At 36.9% G+C, this 17208-nt stretch overlaps 1 pseudogene; it reads right to left on the reverse strand.

Moving 5' to 3' along the window:
• Positions 1-600: 600 nt before the first annotated feature.
• On the reverse strand, positions 601-7070 carry LOC130018445 (prefoldin subunit 3-like; annotated as a pseudogene).
• Positions 7071-17208: the final 10138 nt, after the last annotated feature.

A 17208-nucleotide genomic window follows, 5' to 3' on the forward strand; every position in this document is an offset into this window, starting at 1 on the left:
TGAAAAATTATGCTGTTACTTTGTTTTAGCGTATGTGAAACTAATTTTGTTTTATAAACAAGTAAACTTATGATTATCCTTTTTTTAAATTTTGATTATAATTTGTTTTGTTTCATTTTGGGGATCAGACTCAGCAATGCTCAGGGGGGGGGGTCACTCTTGGCCCTGGGCTCAGAAATTAACTCCTGGCAGGGCTCAGCTGCATGGGGGCCAACCACCCTACTCACTGTATGATGACTCAGCCCCTAATTCTCACTTTTGCTGTTAAAAATCTACTGAAAACTGGGGCTAGAGAGGTAATACAGTGGGTATAGTGTTTGCCTTGCATGTGGTCACTCCTCATTCAGTCCCTGACATACCATATGGTTCCCCGAACCTGCCAGGACTAATTCCTAAGTGCATAAGTAGGAATAGCATGGAGAACCAAGGATGAATCCCCTGAACAAAATTAACAAAACAAATAAATAAACAAAAATCAAAGCAAACTAAACATTCAAACTTACATCAAACTTTGTGGATAAATTTGGGGGCATTTAAAATAACATGTTTGGAAAACAAGCACATTTTAATTGCCAATTTTATGCATTTTTTTTTCTTGGTAGGATCATCTTTATTTCTTCTTTTCACATTTCTATTATAAACCCTAGCCATTTTGACTCTATGTAGTAAACTGATCTCAAAGAAAGTCAAGTTTTTCCTCAAGACAATGAAGATTTTTGTGGCAGTGGATAACTTATTTTCCAACAATGGTTGAGTTTCATCAATATCATATTAAAGTACTATCTTAGCCCACAACCAGAGACACACTTTATTGTAAGCAGAACTGGAGCTTTGTGGTACAGGTTCTATTCCTAGAAGAGTTGGGTCTCCATTGAACTGGTACACTCTTTATCTTCTGCATTTATTTCAGAATTTCTATAGTCTGCTGAATTTTAGGAATCTGATTTTGAAGCCTCCTTTACTTTTGAGCAAAATTGAGTTCCATGAATTTATACGACTGAGGTTGTTCATTCAGGTTCTTTAGTACTACATCTGTAGTTTCATTCCCAAGTGACTCTGTGAGTCACTATCTACATCCTCTTGCTCTGGGTTCCAGCACGACCTCCTTGATTACCATGGATGTGGCAGCTTGGTCCAGCCACCCTCTCTGCAACCTGCATGTTGGAACTGCTTGCTAACTTACTTTGCTAGGTACCGGGTTCAAGGAGTTCGTCTGGCCACTCACCTGCAGCCACTGGAGAATTTGATTTTTAAATGTTTTCAGTTTATCATTAAGAACTTTTCTCAGTCTAGCCATCCACAAAGCATTACCCTGTAACATTTATATTTTATGCTTTACAACTTCCTTTAGTTTTCTCATATGCCTTCCAATAAACTCTGAAACACTTTACTGCAAAACAATATTGTCTTCTTTTTTCTGTGACTATATTGCTCCTCTATCATTTTAATTTTACCCTTTGTTTTCAGTGGCAAAAAATTGAATTAATAATAAAGAAATCTATTCACATAACAGAAAATAGCATTTCTATTAACAATAGAGTGTTTATCAAAGAAACAGCAAGATACTTACTTTCTGTTATAGACTAATTTCAGTGTTTTATTTAAAAACTTAAATAAAAAACATGCAGAGAAGACACAAAGATCGGGGCTGGAGAGGGAGCACAGCAGGGAGGGTGTTTGTCTTGCACAGGGCCGACCCGGGTTCGATTTCCAACATCCCATATGGTCACCCTGCTGTAATTCCTGAGTGCCTGAGCCAGGAGTAACCTTTGTGTATCACTGGGTGTGACCAAAAAAGAAAAAAAAAAAGACACAAAGACCCAGGAGTTTAATAATTACTTGAAAATTGTTCTGCTGAAAAATAGTTATCTTTTACTACACAAAAAATTTACAACTGAACCACTCACAGATGATTAGCCTAGACCATATTTCTTCTATATTACAGTAATAATTAATGCCACTCAATAAATTCCCTACACACATTCAATAAAGAAGTTGACTTACCCATATACCTATATGCTCCTCTAACTTGTGCAGGTTACCTTTCTTTTTATTTTATCTTATTTATTTATTGAATCATTGTGAATTTAAAGTTTATAAAGCAATTCATGGTTGAGTTTCAGGCACACAGTATCCCAAACAAAAATTTTGTCACCAATGTTGAGTTCTCTCCACCAATATCCCCAGTGTCCCTTGTGTTCACCTGTCTCTCCGCCTCTACAGCCTGCTTCTATGGCAAGCAATTTCTTCTTTTATTTTTCTTCCCTTTTAGGCACTTTGATTTACAACACTGTTAATGATGTGGTCATGATTATAATAGCATGATACTGGAATAGAGACACACTCAGATCAATAGAACAGAATAGAATAGAATAGAATAAAAATCCAGCGAGAGAACTCTCAGGTGTATAATCAGTTTGTCTTTATTATAGATCCAAAGCAATATATAATGTAGAGCAAGGAAATTCTATTCCACAAGTGGAATTTGAAAAACTGGTAGGATACAAACAAAGAAATGAACTTAGACTTTTTTCTAATGTCATGCACAAAAGTCAAATCAAAATGGATTAAAGACCCAAATCCATAAGATACATAAAAGAACACACACAGACCTCTCCATGATGAAACTAGAGGCATCTTCAACAATGTTCAGTCCATTGGACAAGAGAGGGGAAGAGTAGATTTACAAATTAGCTTTCCACCACCTTTATTCCAGAAAAATATCTAATGAGAGTTGGAGAGACAATTTCATAAATACAGTACTTACTTTGCGTGTGGCACACGAGGTCCAATACCTGGCAACACATATGGTCTTCGATTCCCTCCAGAGTAATCACTGAACTGAGTCAGAAATAGCTTGCATGACTCCAGCTCTTAATCAATCAATAAATAAAACTTTATTGAAATAAATGAATTGAAATAAAATATAAGGAATTCAGGAATTCAGGCAAACAGATAATACAGGGGTTAAGGAATATCCTTTGCGTGTAGCTAACTCCAGTTCAGCCTTTGTCATTGCATACATATGCACCACCGGGGTGAGTAGTCCTCCCAACATCCATATTTCCAGAATCCCCAGAAGCTACACCCATCTTCCACAGCCACCACGATGTTGACTCACCCATTGTATATTACTTTTTCCCTTAATGCTTCCCCTAATCATAGGGGATTTGGGCTCTTTAGGTAGAAATTGGGATGCTGATGAAGTGAGGAAGTAGTTTTAACTCTAGGTGAAATAAACACAGGTAGCAAGATCTATTGAGAAGTCACTGAGGCAGAACACTTAGCTCCCCACAGGCCCAGGGACAGCTTGGAGCCATAGCTCTAGGACTTAGGATAGGCATGCAGAGTGGCAGTGCTGGGAGAAAGCCAGGCTCACTATGAGCAAAGCAATTGCAGAAGTCAATAAAGACGAAGTTCAGTCCAAATGATTCTCACACAAGTGTTGGGAGAGGGTTCCCAATCAGGATGGAATAAGCTTGAAAGCTATTGTCTACGCATGTATCAGTGGTTATGCTGGACGTCATATTGGTCCACTAGGGATGCCTGGAGTGAGGGGAGACATCACTGATGTCTGATGCAATGATGCACAATAAATTTAGGTTTTGATGTTACGGCCATCACTGGGAACTTCCATCCGAAGAGAGTGAGAATTCAGATTCATTAGGGAAAAGAAAGACCACCCTGTTTTTTTCTCACCTCTTATGTTACTGCTTGCAAGAATGTAAAGTATAGGAAGTTAGACTTCAACTCATCTATATGCTTCTTCAGAGTGCTTGGGAAATATACTGATGGCACTAATGCTTGAGGCATTAATAAAAATCATCTAAACAGAGCAGTAAGAGAAATCACAGGAAGTTGTGCTTTGTGTGCTATTAATGAACAGAAAATTCTAGGCCTCCTCTCCTGGCACCATCACATCCAAGAACCTACATAGAGGAGGACCTGGAGCTTGACTTCCCAAACATACCTAAATGCTAAAATTACAAATATTTACTGGTATTTATTAATACATTCACTGGATGGTTAGGAGTTTTTTCCATGCTAAGAAAGACAGAAAAGTGTTGAAATATTACTGAAGGAAATAATTTTGAGATTTGGCTTACCCAGGTCATTACAGAGTCAATCAGCTCCAGCTACATTTTCCAGTGATGAGACTGTAACAGAGAATGAATCAAAGTATTGCTGTGAACCCATCACAGACTTGACATATCTCTGTATGAAAACCCAACACTTGGGGCCTGTGATACAGTACAGCAGACAGAGCCTTGCCTTGCATGCAACCCAAATTTGATTCCCAGCATCCCATGTGGTCCCTTGAACTCCACCAGAAGAAGTCCTGAACCACGGAAATAGTTTTGGTTATAGTCCCAAAGACAAAGGTAAAAGAAAACAAATAAATAAAACCAATATATAAAAGTTTAGTTATGTCTGTTAATTTTGAATGTTTCTTTACAGGCTGTCAGTAAAAAAAAAAAACTGGCTGTTTCTTTTACAACAGATTTATCAGAATGCAAAATAAAGAAATGGAAAGAAAGTTTATACTTAACCATTATTTTCTTTAAACATTCTGTGCTAGTGGGCTAGGGGAAGCTTTACTACCACAGGATCTAATATTTTTAAGACTTGTCTAATCTATATGATTTTTCTTTCAGACCAACAAATCGAAAACCTAGTACCAGTACCACTTAGCCCCAGTACCACTAAGTTAGCATGAGATTTCATAATGGAATATGTTGATATTTAGTTTTATAAACTATTTTTCTCATATTGCTTGAAAGTTTTTTGGTATGTAATGTGCGTAATTCATTATATCCAAATTTCTTCCAATTCAATGTTATAGTATAACTTCTGTTTGTATAGGTCATTTAAACTTGCAACTCAACTGCAAAAAACTTTCTTGACCCACTTCACCTGTTGTAATTCAGTATACATTTAAGTCACACACTGTGGAAATTTTTACACTAATATCTTCATTCATTTTTCTGTAGGTCTAAGTAAGATGGGGCATTGCTTTTCTAAGAACCGTGTAGTAACAGAATGATTTCTCTACTTCTGTATCCTCAGATTATTCCAGGGAGACCAATACTTTATTTGGTTTCTCTTCCTGTAACTTCCTTTAGTGTATACTGTCTCCTCAAATTAAAGTTTTTAATTATTTATAACAATGAGTGTTTCTAAGTAGGATTAATGTACCAGCACTCAAAGTCAATTCCCTGAGTCCCCAAGGAAACTCTCTTTTTCTTATGCATTGTACTTATCATTTACAGATTATGCAAGTACCTGTAATTAACTGTTCATCTTCCCTCAACTCTCTCTCTCTTTCTTTCTGTCTCTCTCTCTCTCTCTCTCTTGCTTTTATTGGTTAGTGTGGATATGAGCTTTTCTGAATGTTGCTGAAATGCACATTTCTCTACTAGATTGACTTTTTGGAAAGGATTCTTAGGAGCACTCAAAGGAAGCAGACACTAGAAAAGAAAAAAAAACACTTTTGCACAATGAGCTCATCAGCTTTCAATCTTATGTGCCATTTTACATTCTGCATACATTTTCCAAAATGGTCAAAGCAACAATAAAAAAAAATTGTTTAGTGTGACATGTGGAAAAGCTGTCCTAATTGCATTTCACACTTTCTTCATATAATTTTTTAGAAATGTTAAAATTAAAAGAATTATAAAACTTGAAAAAGTAAAAGTTTTACATATTTCAATTTCTATAAAGACCCAGAAATCTCATTGCATCTCCCCACTCAAACTATAGCAGAGCCTAAAATAATTTTTAGTCACTCTGTTCCTACTTTACTAACACTGGTCCAACCTGTAGGATACTATTGCCTATTGCCTTGTCTAGCAATTAACCTTAAACCTGATTCTACCATGCAAGGCTTATGTTTCTTTATTACCACAATATTACCCAAACCATTCTTGTTCTTCCCAGTTTGTTTCTCCCAATTTTCCTGAAACAATGTACACTTGTTCTTCATTGCCTATCACTTAAGAAAATCTTGGTGATGAAATTGTATTTCAGTGGAGTAAAATTATTTTATTTCTATTCAGAAATCTCCAAAATGTGAAATAACTGATATAACACTGAAAAATACTAACTTGGGTGAGACAATAATGTGTTATATTTTTAATTCTGTCAGTTGTAAAAATTCAGCAAATTACCTCATCTTTCTTAGTCACTCTTCACTCACCTCAATATTAGAAAGGCTAATATCTACTTCACAAGAATAAAATAAAATGTATGAAAAATCATTGCACATTTCTCAGCAAAAAGCAAATAGCTGGTGACTACTTAATCTATCTGAATCAACACTTACTTTTTCTATGTTGAGTATCTATTATCTTTCAGTACAGGTTGTAAAAAAAAACAAACTTTTTTTTAATGTGAGCATATTTTGTAACAAGTCCTACTGCTGCACCTGAAAATTTTAACTATATTCTCTCTCCCTTAACCTATGGGTCACTTGGTTTTGGGATTATCAAGCAAATGATAAAGAGCTGTGGGGAACCAGTAGGGGGATTAGAAGTAACAGGAAGACAGAGTTGAAGGATCTTAGGTACTTTGGTGGTGGTGAGATGAAGTAAATTTGTAGATAAAAACTGTAAATGTTAAAATTTTATACCATGGTACTTAAACTATAACAAAGATTTTTAAAAAAATTGATTCCTACGAATTATATTTTAAATCTAAAAACTGCATTTTTTGTTTCTATTGTATATGTATGTACATGGAAAATGTGAATTAAGTAATCAAAGTGGTACTTCCAATACATTTTATGAAATTTTTCTCTGAAAAATCCACAATCATTTTTAACATTACTACATACTGTGATTTTGAAAATGTAACGGGGGAAGGAATATAGGACAGGTGGTTAGCAACATACTTTGCATGTGCCTGACACCATTTTGATCTTCAGCCATACATTGTCCATGGCGGACTACCTGTTGTAGCCTTGGAGGCCCACAAACACTGCTGGCAATTCTCTGGAAGCTGGCAAGCACCATTTTAGGGTGACTTGGATTGTTCCCAGCATTACAGACCCCGATCCAAAACTCATCCTTCATCCTAGATTGACCTTTACTATATTTATAGTCAAAATTCTATTTACAAGGTTTTTTTATGATTTTTGGGGACACACCTGGCGATACTCAGGGTTACTCTTGGCTCTGTACTCAGGAATTACTACTGGCAGTACTCGGGGGACCATATGGGATGCTGGGAATGGAACTGGGCTGGCCTTGTGCAAGGCAAACACCCTACTTGCTGTGCTCAAGCCCCAAGGTTTTTTTTTTTAAATCATCCTATCTTTGTTATTAAATTCTGTTCCTGTTAGCTATGGAGGCATTTTAATATATATATATATAAATTGGTTTCGAATATTAATCATTTTATTATCGATAGCATAATAGTGCATAGGGCGTTTGCCTTGCACGCGGCCGATGTGGGTTCGATTCTTCTTCCCCTCTCGAAGAGCCTGGCAAGCTACCCAGAGTATTCCGCCCATGCGGCAAAGCCTGGCAAGCTACCCGTGACGTATTCCATATGCCAAAAACAGTAACAAGTCTCACAATGAGGATGTTACTGGTGCCCACTGGAGAAAATCGATGAACAATGGGAGGACAGTGCTACAGTGCTATTATATCTCACTATAACTAGTGGAAAAATTGTTTGTTCACCTCTTTATTCCATGTTCCGAAGTTAGTTTGAAGTCATTTCCACCTCACTGATATAAGACACAACTGGTTCATCAGAATATTTGATTAGACTAGGATACCCAAGTAGACTTATTTGCATGCTGGTAGTTGTTACTGACTATTGATAGAAATTTCTTCCTAGATTGTCAAATAGACACAATGCTTAATTATTGTCTCTCCTTGTGCTTTGGTTCTGTTGTTCCACAACATACATAACCTAAGAGGAGCAATTCTATGATGCTAGAAGAAACATATAAAGACTAAACATATAAAGAAGAAACATATAAAGACTAGCAACAGCAACAGAACTGCAAAGTGTCACTTACCCTATATTCAATTAGTTTTAGAAGTCAGAAGCCTCATTTGTGATTAAATGGGCTGGGAAATATACCCTATTACTTGATGCGCAGTAACTAAGAAAGCCCAATATCTGGATACTGAGAACATAATATTTCAGAATGAATGCAAATGAATAAGAATATGTCTGCTCTGTTCTAGTAATACTACTGACACCAGTGAAAACAAAGAGAAACCAGAGAGTTGAAAAGGAACCAAATCTACAGAACCTGTTCAATTATATTCAAGATCTGACTTTACTTATAATGAGAGAATACATTAGATGGTTTTGAGCAGAGATGAGTCATGATTTGAATTAAAGTTTAATATGAGAATCCTGCCTCTGACTTTAGAACAGATTATGGAACTTGGGAAGGAGGCAGCAGAACTATTTAGCTAGTCAATGTAACCCTGTTGAGATATAATGATTGCTTAGCGCATAGGTGGCTTAGATGGAAAGAAAAAAAATCAATACTATTTTAAAATAATATCTTGAGAATTTTAATATATAACACAAAAATAAAAGATTAAACAATGAAAATTGTAATATCTGGATTGACACCTGGAATGATTGCCATTTTTTTAGGAGATGATTATAAAAATTTAGAATTGAGGGACAAAACTAAAGATATAAGAACTCAAATTGCTATGTGACATGTTAAAATAACATGTGGAGATGTGGATTAAGCTGTGGGAAAATGCAAAATGCATTCCAATAAGATATTCAGGAACATTTGGGAGGCTTTGTATAATGATAGTGTTATAGTCATCCACCAGGATGATTTGCACTGACTTACACTACCTGCCACATACGACCATATGTATGCATATATATGTATATAACTGTATATATATATATTTATTCATACACTAAATAAAACATTTGTTACTATTTGGTAACAGTAAGAATGAGAGTGCATGACTTTCATAACTTGGTCATATGAAAATGTTAAAGCTTCTGTGTTGGTGTTCATTTTCATTTTCATTTCATCATCCTGTTATTCGTCGATTGCCTCGAGCAGGCCCCAGTAACGTCTCTTTCATCCTAGCCCTGAGATTATATTCAAGGCTATTTAGGAGAATGAGACCCATCATTGTTACTGGTATTTGGCATATTTGATATGCCACGGGGAGTTTGCCAGACTCTGCCCTGTGGGCAGGCTACATTCGATAGCCTGCAAGTTTGTCCAAAGTAGGAATGAGACAATAAGATGTCATAAAAAAAGTTCTGATAAAAAGTTCCGGGATCTGGATTTTATAGTCTCTGAGTCTTGGCCGCTGATGGGATTACACTGCGCCAGGGGGCCAGGTGGTGGGTGTGACCCCCGCCTACTGGAATTTGGAGGATCTGGGTGGAAGATGCTCGACTCCAATTCGAGTAGGCTTGGAGGTCTTGGCCCCGGAACCCGCGTGGCTTTGTCCCTCTGCCAGTACCTTCATGTGTGCGGAGAGTGGTCTCAGCATGGTGGTGGCTGGTCCTGGAGGTCTTCGGCTGCCGGAGCCCTGGTCGGGGCGGGGAGGAAAGCTCAACCCGCTCCCCTCCAAGGGGCTCCGGGAAGGAACACCAAGGCGCGGGGGCAGAAGACTGTGTGTTGGTGTTATTTCATTGAATTCATTGTTTTAGGAGAAGCCATTCTTTATGTTATGAAAGCTTTCAGTTGACTCTGTAAGGAAATTTGTGTAAGAGAAACTAAAATCTTTGAAAAATTGCTAATACCAACTTGATAGCTGTTTAAATGAACCATGCTTTGATCACAGTGTAAATTTCAGACAACTAAAACTCCTGGTTACATCTGATAGTTATCTTTCAAATCTGAAAGATCTTGAACCTGACCAAAGTAATGAAGAAACTTTTTATTACCACAACTTCAAACAACACATGATCAATTATTTTGTACTTCTAATCAACTTAGTTCTTCATAGAATTGTTTTGAAGGAGGAAAGAATATAAATGTTCTTAGTAGAAGTAGGAGGCAGAGTAAAATGTATCAGTTTTGGATTGAACAAAACAAGTTAAAAGAACTTTTTTAAAAACTGTTAGTGATGTTCTAGGGGACCTGAAAAAGAATGCCAGCAAACATTTAATAAATCTAAGAAAGACTGTGCTAAGGCTTTAAGGAAATGATGAGTTGTTATTGGAATAAAGAGAAAGAAAATTATTCTTATGAAATGACAAGTATTTAGCAATATTTTGACCTGCAGTAACATGGAAAATATTAAATACAACTTAAATGTATTGAGATAATATATTTTCAGGCAGAATATTCAAAGTGCTATCTAGCTGTCTATAGTAGAGTCAAGTTAAAAAAGTTAAATATCTACATAATTAAGTATTTAAATTTTTATAACTTTCTCTATTCAAAATAACACTGCATACTATTTTTTTCTGGACAGCAAGGAATAATAAAAATAAAAATAATTACTCCATAAAAGGGACTGCATATAAGTAAAACATTGCCCAAAATACAACTTGAAGTTGTATTTCAAGATTGAAGTAACCTTCTCAGAACCTTGGAGGCTGGAATCACAGACCCTCTTTATTAACAATTGTGCTTCTAATAATCTTAGATTGTATTCTGTGTATATTTGTGGTTTTCTATGCAGTCTTACATTAGTACCATGGTAAAGAAGATATATTGCATAGCTGTCTTTTTGACCAAAGGGACTTTTGCTTCTAATTTAGTGATCACTAGTATGATTCATAGGTAATCCAAAATGTTACAAAAACCATTTTTGTGGAAACACTAAGAGCTTTAATTAAGGTTTTTTAAAAAAGGAATAAAAAGATGTCTTTGAACTTTGAAATTACTTCAGACAGAAAGGATGCTGAAAAAATTACTCAGTAGGGTCCTATGGAATATCTCAGTGACTCACAGAGTGACAGAGAAGTGGTATATTACTGACCTAGATGAGAAAGGAATTAGAAAACTTTGCCTCGGGCTGGAGCAATAGCACAGTGGGTAGAGCGTTTTGCCTTGCATGTGGCTGACCCGGGTTCGATTCCCAGCATCCCATATGGTCCCCTGAGCAGCTCCAGGGGTGATTCCTGAGTGCGGAGCCAGGAGTAACACCTGTGCATCACCGGGTGTGACCCAAAAAGCACAAAAATAAAGAAAACTTTGCCTCAATGGACATATATTCCTTTGTAGAAGACTTTACAAAGCTTAAACTAACAACATTCTATAATTTCTTTAAGCAAACATAGGTACTTACACATGTAACAGTAACTTATGTGCAATGTCCTTGAATATTTCAGTATCAATCAACTCATTTTTGATCTCTGATCCATTTCTTTCTTTGATCAGATTTTTCTTGAAAGGAAACTTACAAAGCCTGGAAGTCTGGTATGTATCAATAGGTTGCATTTATGTTGATGAGTTGCAAATGCTGGGGACCAAAGTGAAAAAATAATAAGACCTAAGAGTATTGATAACCAGATAAAAAACAAAATGGATAGAAGCACTGTAGCACTGTAGCACTGTCCTCCCATTGTTCATCGATTTGCTCCATTGTGAGACTTGTTGTTACTGTTTTTGGCACATCGAATATGTATAAAGTTTTAAATTTCTGATATTCTCATTATGGTACATTCACATCATAAAAATCATACCCACTAATGTCAGATCAGTTTACTATGGTCAGTGCTATCCCATGAAGCAAGCAAATATGGGTGATACTTTAAAACCTAAAAATCAAAGCTCTCTTATACTCTGAAATCTTATTCATATTTCACCCTCAACTACCCATTTCTACATCTATATAAACCAGGCATTTATGTAGAAAAATCTCAAGAGTATGTTGGAACTCTAACTGTGTGTTTTTGCATATTTTACTGCTTATATTACTTAGAAAGGATGTTATTGTTTTTAGGATATGCCTGTATTTTTTTCTTGAGTGAATAATTTTCCTTAATGCAATAATTTTAACTACTTTCTGTAATATATTTTTCTGACTTGCTTTTTAAATTTTTCCTGCATCAAAGCCAAGAACTTTCACTACTGGGGCAGGGATAACAGCTTTAATCTGAAACTTTTCTTACAACAAAAGCACTTGCTTATGAAAGTGGGGCCATGAATTCTATTTCTAGCACTACCTGTTGGATAACATTGTGCTGTCCTTGCTCCTCCTTCAGGGGGCTTAGGTTTATTGAACTACTCCCACAACAGTGCCTCTGAGGCACACCCAATTCCATCAAGCACTAATAATCCTATACTACTTTTCTCCTTTCTTTATGTCATTTGCATGGTTTAGCAATGTCCTTTTTGTGTAAACACAGGAAGACAGTTCACGCTATGCTTTGTAACATGAGAGGTAACTGACTCCAAAATAATATTCCTGGGCATCCATATTTACTTGACTTAAGCCTTAGTTGCCCTTAGTTCTTACCACTCCAAAAGCAGCATCCTGACACAAGACTAGATGAAAATGAAGACTAGAAAGATATAAATTAGAAAGTTGAGGACTATGAAGGACTCGTCGATTTGCTCGAGCGGGCCCAGTAACGTCTCCATTGGAGACTTTTGTTGTTACTGTGTCTGGCATATTGAATACTCTCGGTAGCTTGCCGGGCTCTCCGAGAAATAAATTCTATAATGTACAAGCACGACTAGACTAGTACTATTATTGAGACAAGGATGATGAAACTATGATGACTGGGACTAGACAAAACTACAGCTACATTTGTACTATAAGGGAGAAATTGGATTATGCTGGGGAGGAGAGGAATAAACTGTCTACCCACCAGCTTGCAACCCAGTCCCTGATTCTCCATTCCACCGATCCTTCGTCCATCCATCACCGTGGACCGGCTACAGTGCACGGTTCTCGGCCACCAATGGTTCTCAGGAACGCTCAAGTCCCCCACATGCCCCCATTATTTTCTTTGGAAACTTATAACGCCGCACATGTTTTTAGCATTGTCTGAGCTGCTCTGCTCTCTGGAATTCAGGGCACAGAGATCTTTGATGTGAGCACTGCAACAAAAGAAAGTGTGACCCCTAGTAAGCACTACAACTAAAAATATTTATCACTGCATCACATTCAGACATGCAATCCCTAGCAAGTACCACAAACAGAATTTGCAAGACTACCAGAAATAAGAGACAGTTAAGTCTTCATATGCAAGCCATTAAATTGAAGAATTAAAGTGTGCTACCTCTTGCAACCATTGTGTCTGAGTGTATGAGGGAAAAAATAGTGAGTGACCTCTTGTCATTCAAACAACAGCAACAAAAGAGAAGATGGGGGAAAAAAGCACTCATTAACCACAACATCCATTTATTAGGAGAAAGGGTCAATAAAATTTTGTAAACAACATTTAAATGGTGGAATTGCGTTTCTACAGCTATCTTCGGAAAGCAGAAATGTGCCTTAAAATATAATCTAATGACATATGTCCAGATGGATTTCAGAACTGACTGAGGGTAGTTACTTCTGTCAGCCTTCTATTTACATCCGTGTGTGTGTGTGCTCGCGCGCGCGCTTTGGGATACTCAGAGGATTTTCTGTTTTACAGTAGAAGAAACTAAGATACAAAAAATTGACAAAATGACACTTGTATTGATTCATTATCCCACTATTACCTACTGAAAGAGCTAAAAGAGTTAGCATATTACTTTCTTTTTCTTTAGACTTGTTGTTCCTGAATTTTATAGTAAACTAATGACCTACAAATGTATATTGACCCTTATCATACATCAGAAATGCCACTAAATATCCTTTAATGCAAATGTAGCCCTCAAAGAAAAAAAATCATATAAAATGTGGAAAGTTAAAAAGAGATTGAAAAACCTTAAAGAAAAGTAATTTTAGGTGCACATTTGTAGGATGACATTGCTTTGTCCTTTCTCCCTTTCTCCACAAGGAGCTTAGGTTTATCAGGTTACAGCCATCACAGTGCTCCTGAGGCACTTCCATTCTATTGTGTTTATCTGTAAATTCTTCCCTATGCTCTCCTCCCCAACCAGTTAATCAGCTTTTCCCCTAATCAGACTCTGTTAACTTGTAAGGTTAGATTCCTCAGAAATCTATGATTTTATATGTATGAGTGAAATATTGCTTTCTCCTCTCCTTATGCCTTATGAACAGTTTACTATAAAGCAATTCCCTTTTCGTATAGATACAGGAAGACCGTTAACATTATGCTTTGTAATTTAGGATTTAATTGGTTTTGAATATTATTCACTCCCAGGCATCTGCTTTCTCGACTTAAGCCTCAGTTGTCCTTAGTTCCTAACACCCAAAAGCAGGGTCCCAAGGAGGGACTGAATGGACCCAAGGCAAGCGGTGAGCTATCCTGGCATCAAAATGGGCCAGGCCAAAGTGCCACAATTCTTAACTATAAGTTGAGTTTTATCATAGACAAATGCTGTCATGATCCAAAAGTAACGATGAGACTAGAATCCTGCTAGAGGTAGGAAAGACTATCTGGCCTGAGCACTGTAGTCTGAGATCGAGATAGCCCTAGAAGGGCAATTCTGTAAGTTTAAGATATTTCTTACTGTATCCATACAAAATGATTTATATTATATATGCTTATATATTTGTTGGACAAGGAGAGGAGAAACACACCCATGGGAATCAGCTCTAGGGTGGATTGATCTGATAATGAGAATCTGTCCTAGGAGCGGATGTCCCGAGGGAAAGAATTCTACCCCTATTAATTGTGATCGCACCTATGTGTAATTGTTACCCCAACCCCTCGTGCTTGGGGATTTAACTAGACTGTAAGAGTGGGCTGAGAGATGAGAATCAGAATCAAGACTCCAGAATAGGAGGATTAAGGGAGATCGAGAAGGAGAATGAAGTAGCATGGGGGAGGAAGAAGCAGAGGAGGCAGAGGACAGAGACAGGAGTGGATGGAGAGAGGATTGGAATAAACTGCGACTAAGACCAACCAGCCTAGCCCTCATTTCCTTCCTTCACCTGCCCATCACCATCTACCTCCCGGGGGTGGGGGAAGAATCCATGGCATCATGTGTACTCTGATGCCTGGATATCTCTAAGCACGGCAGTTGTTTCCCTGATTGATCCAGTGATGCCTAGCACTGCAGATCTGAATAACACCACATCCTCAGGCATTCACCAACTACCATCAAGTTTCCTAAGAATTGCTAGGAGTGGACATTGACTACATGAGGAGGAAGAGACTAAAGTAAATTACTTATGCATCATATTAATATTTATTGTTAATTCTTCACTCATTTTGTTATTCATAATCACAACCACACTAGAAAAATTACATGAACTCTATCTTAAAAAAACAACAGAATCTTATCCCTGCTTTTCATTTTCTCCTTTACTGATCTGGTTCAAGCTATAACTTCCTACTGCAAACCACTAGAACAGGTTTCTCACTGTTCTTCCATAGCTTATCTCAACAGAGCAAGCATTAGCTTTCATAAGAGAAGTCAAATGATGTCATCTCTTTATTTTAAAACTTTCTTCTCAAAATTTCAAAGGAGACATTGTTAAGTCAGAACTCTGGTGGTTTTCTTTCTCCACTCTCTTTATTGAGCATGTCCCTGCTTCAGGGCCTTTGCACTTTTCCCTACTCTCTCTACAGAGAATGTGAGTTTGTATGTTTGGACAACATTTTGTATTGATATCAAGTGACCATTACAGAACCTTCAATTATTTTGGTACAACTATTCTTTTTTCAAATGCTGTATATTATTTGAAAATCTAAATTGTGAGAAATGTATGAACTTAAATGTGTGTATAAGCTCAAGAAAGTACAGAACAGCGGCAGCGGTCTATCTGTCCCGCCGCCAGCATTTGGTAGTCTCCACAACCCAACCGCCGCTACACTCCAGGTTACTTTCCACACCCTCAGGCCGAGTCTCACATATGAGTGAACATATTCCTGGACATATTACCCAAATTTTAACATGTTAGTGATATCCTGTAGAATGTCTTAATGGATCCTGCCAAAATAGAACAATCTTCACACTGTTTCCTATATGTACACTTTTTGTAAGAATATTCAGGAGTTTTTCATAACAGAAAATACAAAATATATTCTTTCATTTGTGTTTTGGGACAGGGATTGGGGCTTGGGATGGAAACATCCCAAATTCGGTGGTGGAAAGGTGTAATGGTGGTGGGATTGGTGTTTGAATATAAAATGTAATCAAATATTGTGAAGTAATTTATAAAATAAAAAAGAAAAAGAAAAAAAGAAAAAACTGTGTGCTGAAAATAGGTAAAGGAACCTATACCTTTACATATCTGTATTGCAAACCATAATGCAAAAAAGGAGAGAGGAGAGAGAGAGAGAGAGAGAGAGAGAGAGAGAGAGAGAGAGAGAGAGAGAGAGAGAACGAAAGTGCCTCCCTTAGAGACAAACTGAGGAAGTATGGCAAGAGGGAAATTGGGTACATTGGTGGTGAGAAATGTACACTGTTAGAGGGCTGGTTGTTGGAATACAGTGTGATTGTAACCTGACCATGAACAGCTTTTTAATTCTGTTTATCATGGTGATTCAATAAAAAAAAAAAGCTTAGGATTTCAAACCTAAGAGAAGATGATCTGGTACCTCCTTTCTGAAACAGCATTTATTTGGGGAAATTATTCTATAACTCTACCACCAATATTTATTTTGTGTATTGAAGGCAAACTAATTTTCTGTTTTTGGATACATATAAATTTTACTTGAAAAGTATGCTTTATATAGTTAAACAGAGCCATTTCTGTCACATCTGGACTTAACTTAGTTGAGGAGGTACTTGACCTAAGCATGCACCTAACGAATAAAGAGATAAGATTTTGGAAGGTACTGAGAGAAGGGTGACTATATTTTGTAAAGAAGGGATTCCATGAGGGGAACCAAAGGGCAGACAAAGGTAGTTAACTTCAAAGACCCTAATTGTTTTAAGCCTCCCTTTATTGTCTATATTTATTTTATTCTCTCATTAAATCAGGTTACTTATGAGACTAACGGTACCAGTGAAAGTAGGATTTTTATCTAGAAAGTTCATGACAAGTAATTAAAACCTGTAACCAATGGAGGGGAAGCTTTTCTTTTATGTAAATTAATCACACTCACAGTGAACACCATAGCCCAAAACATCAGATTTCCACAGATCTAGTCAATTTCTGGTTGTAACACCATAAAACACCCTATACCAGTACAATTCAAATAAGAAACTGTAATATTTGGTGACCATTGTCA

Source organism: Sorex fumeus, unplaced genomic scaffold (genome assembly GCF_029834395.1).
Source record: "Sorex fumeus unplaced genomic scaffold, SorFum_2.1 ptg000265l, whole genome shotgun sequence".
NCBI classification, from domain to species: Eukaryota; Metazoa; Chordata; class Mammalia; order Eulipotyphla; family Soricidae; genus Sorex; species Sorex fumeus.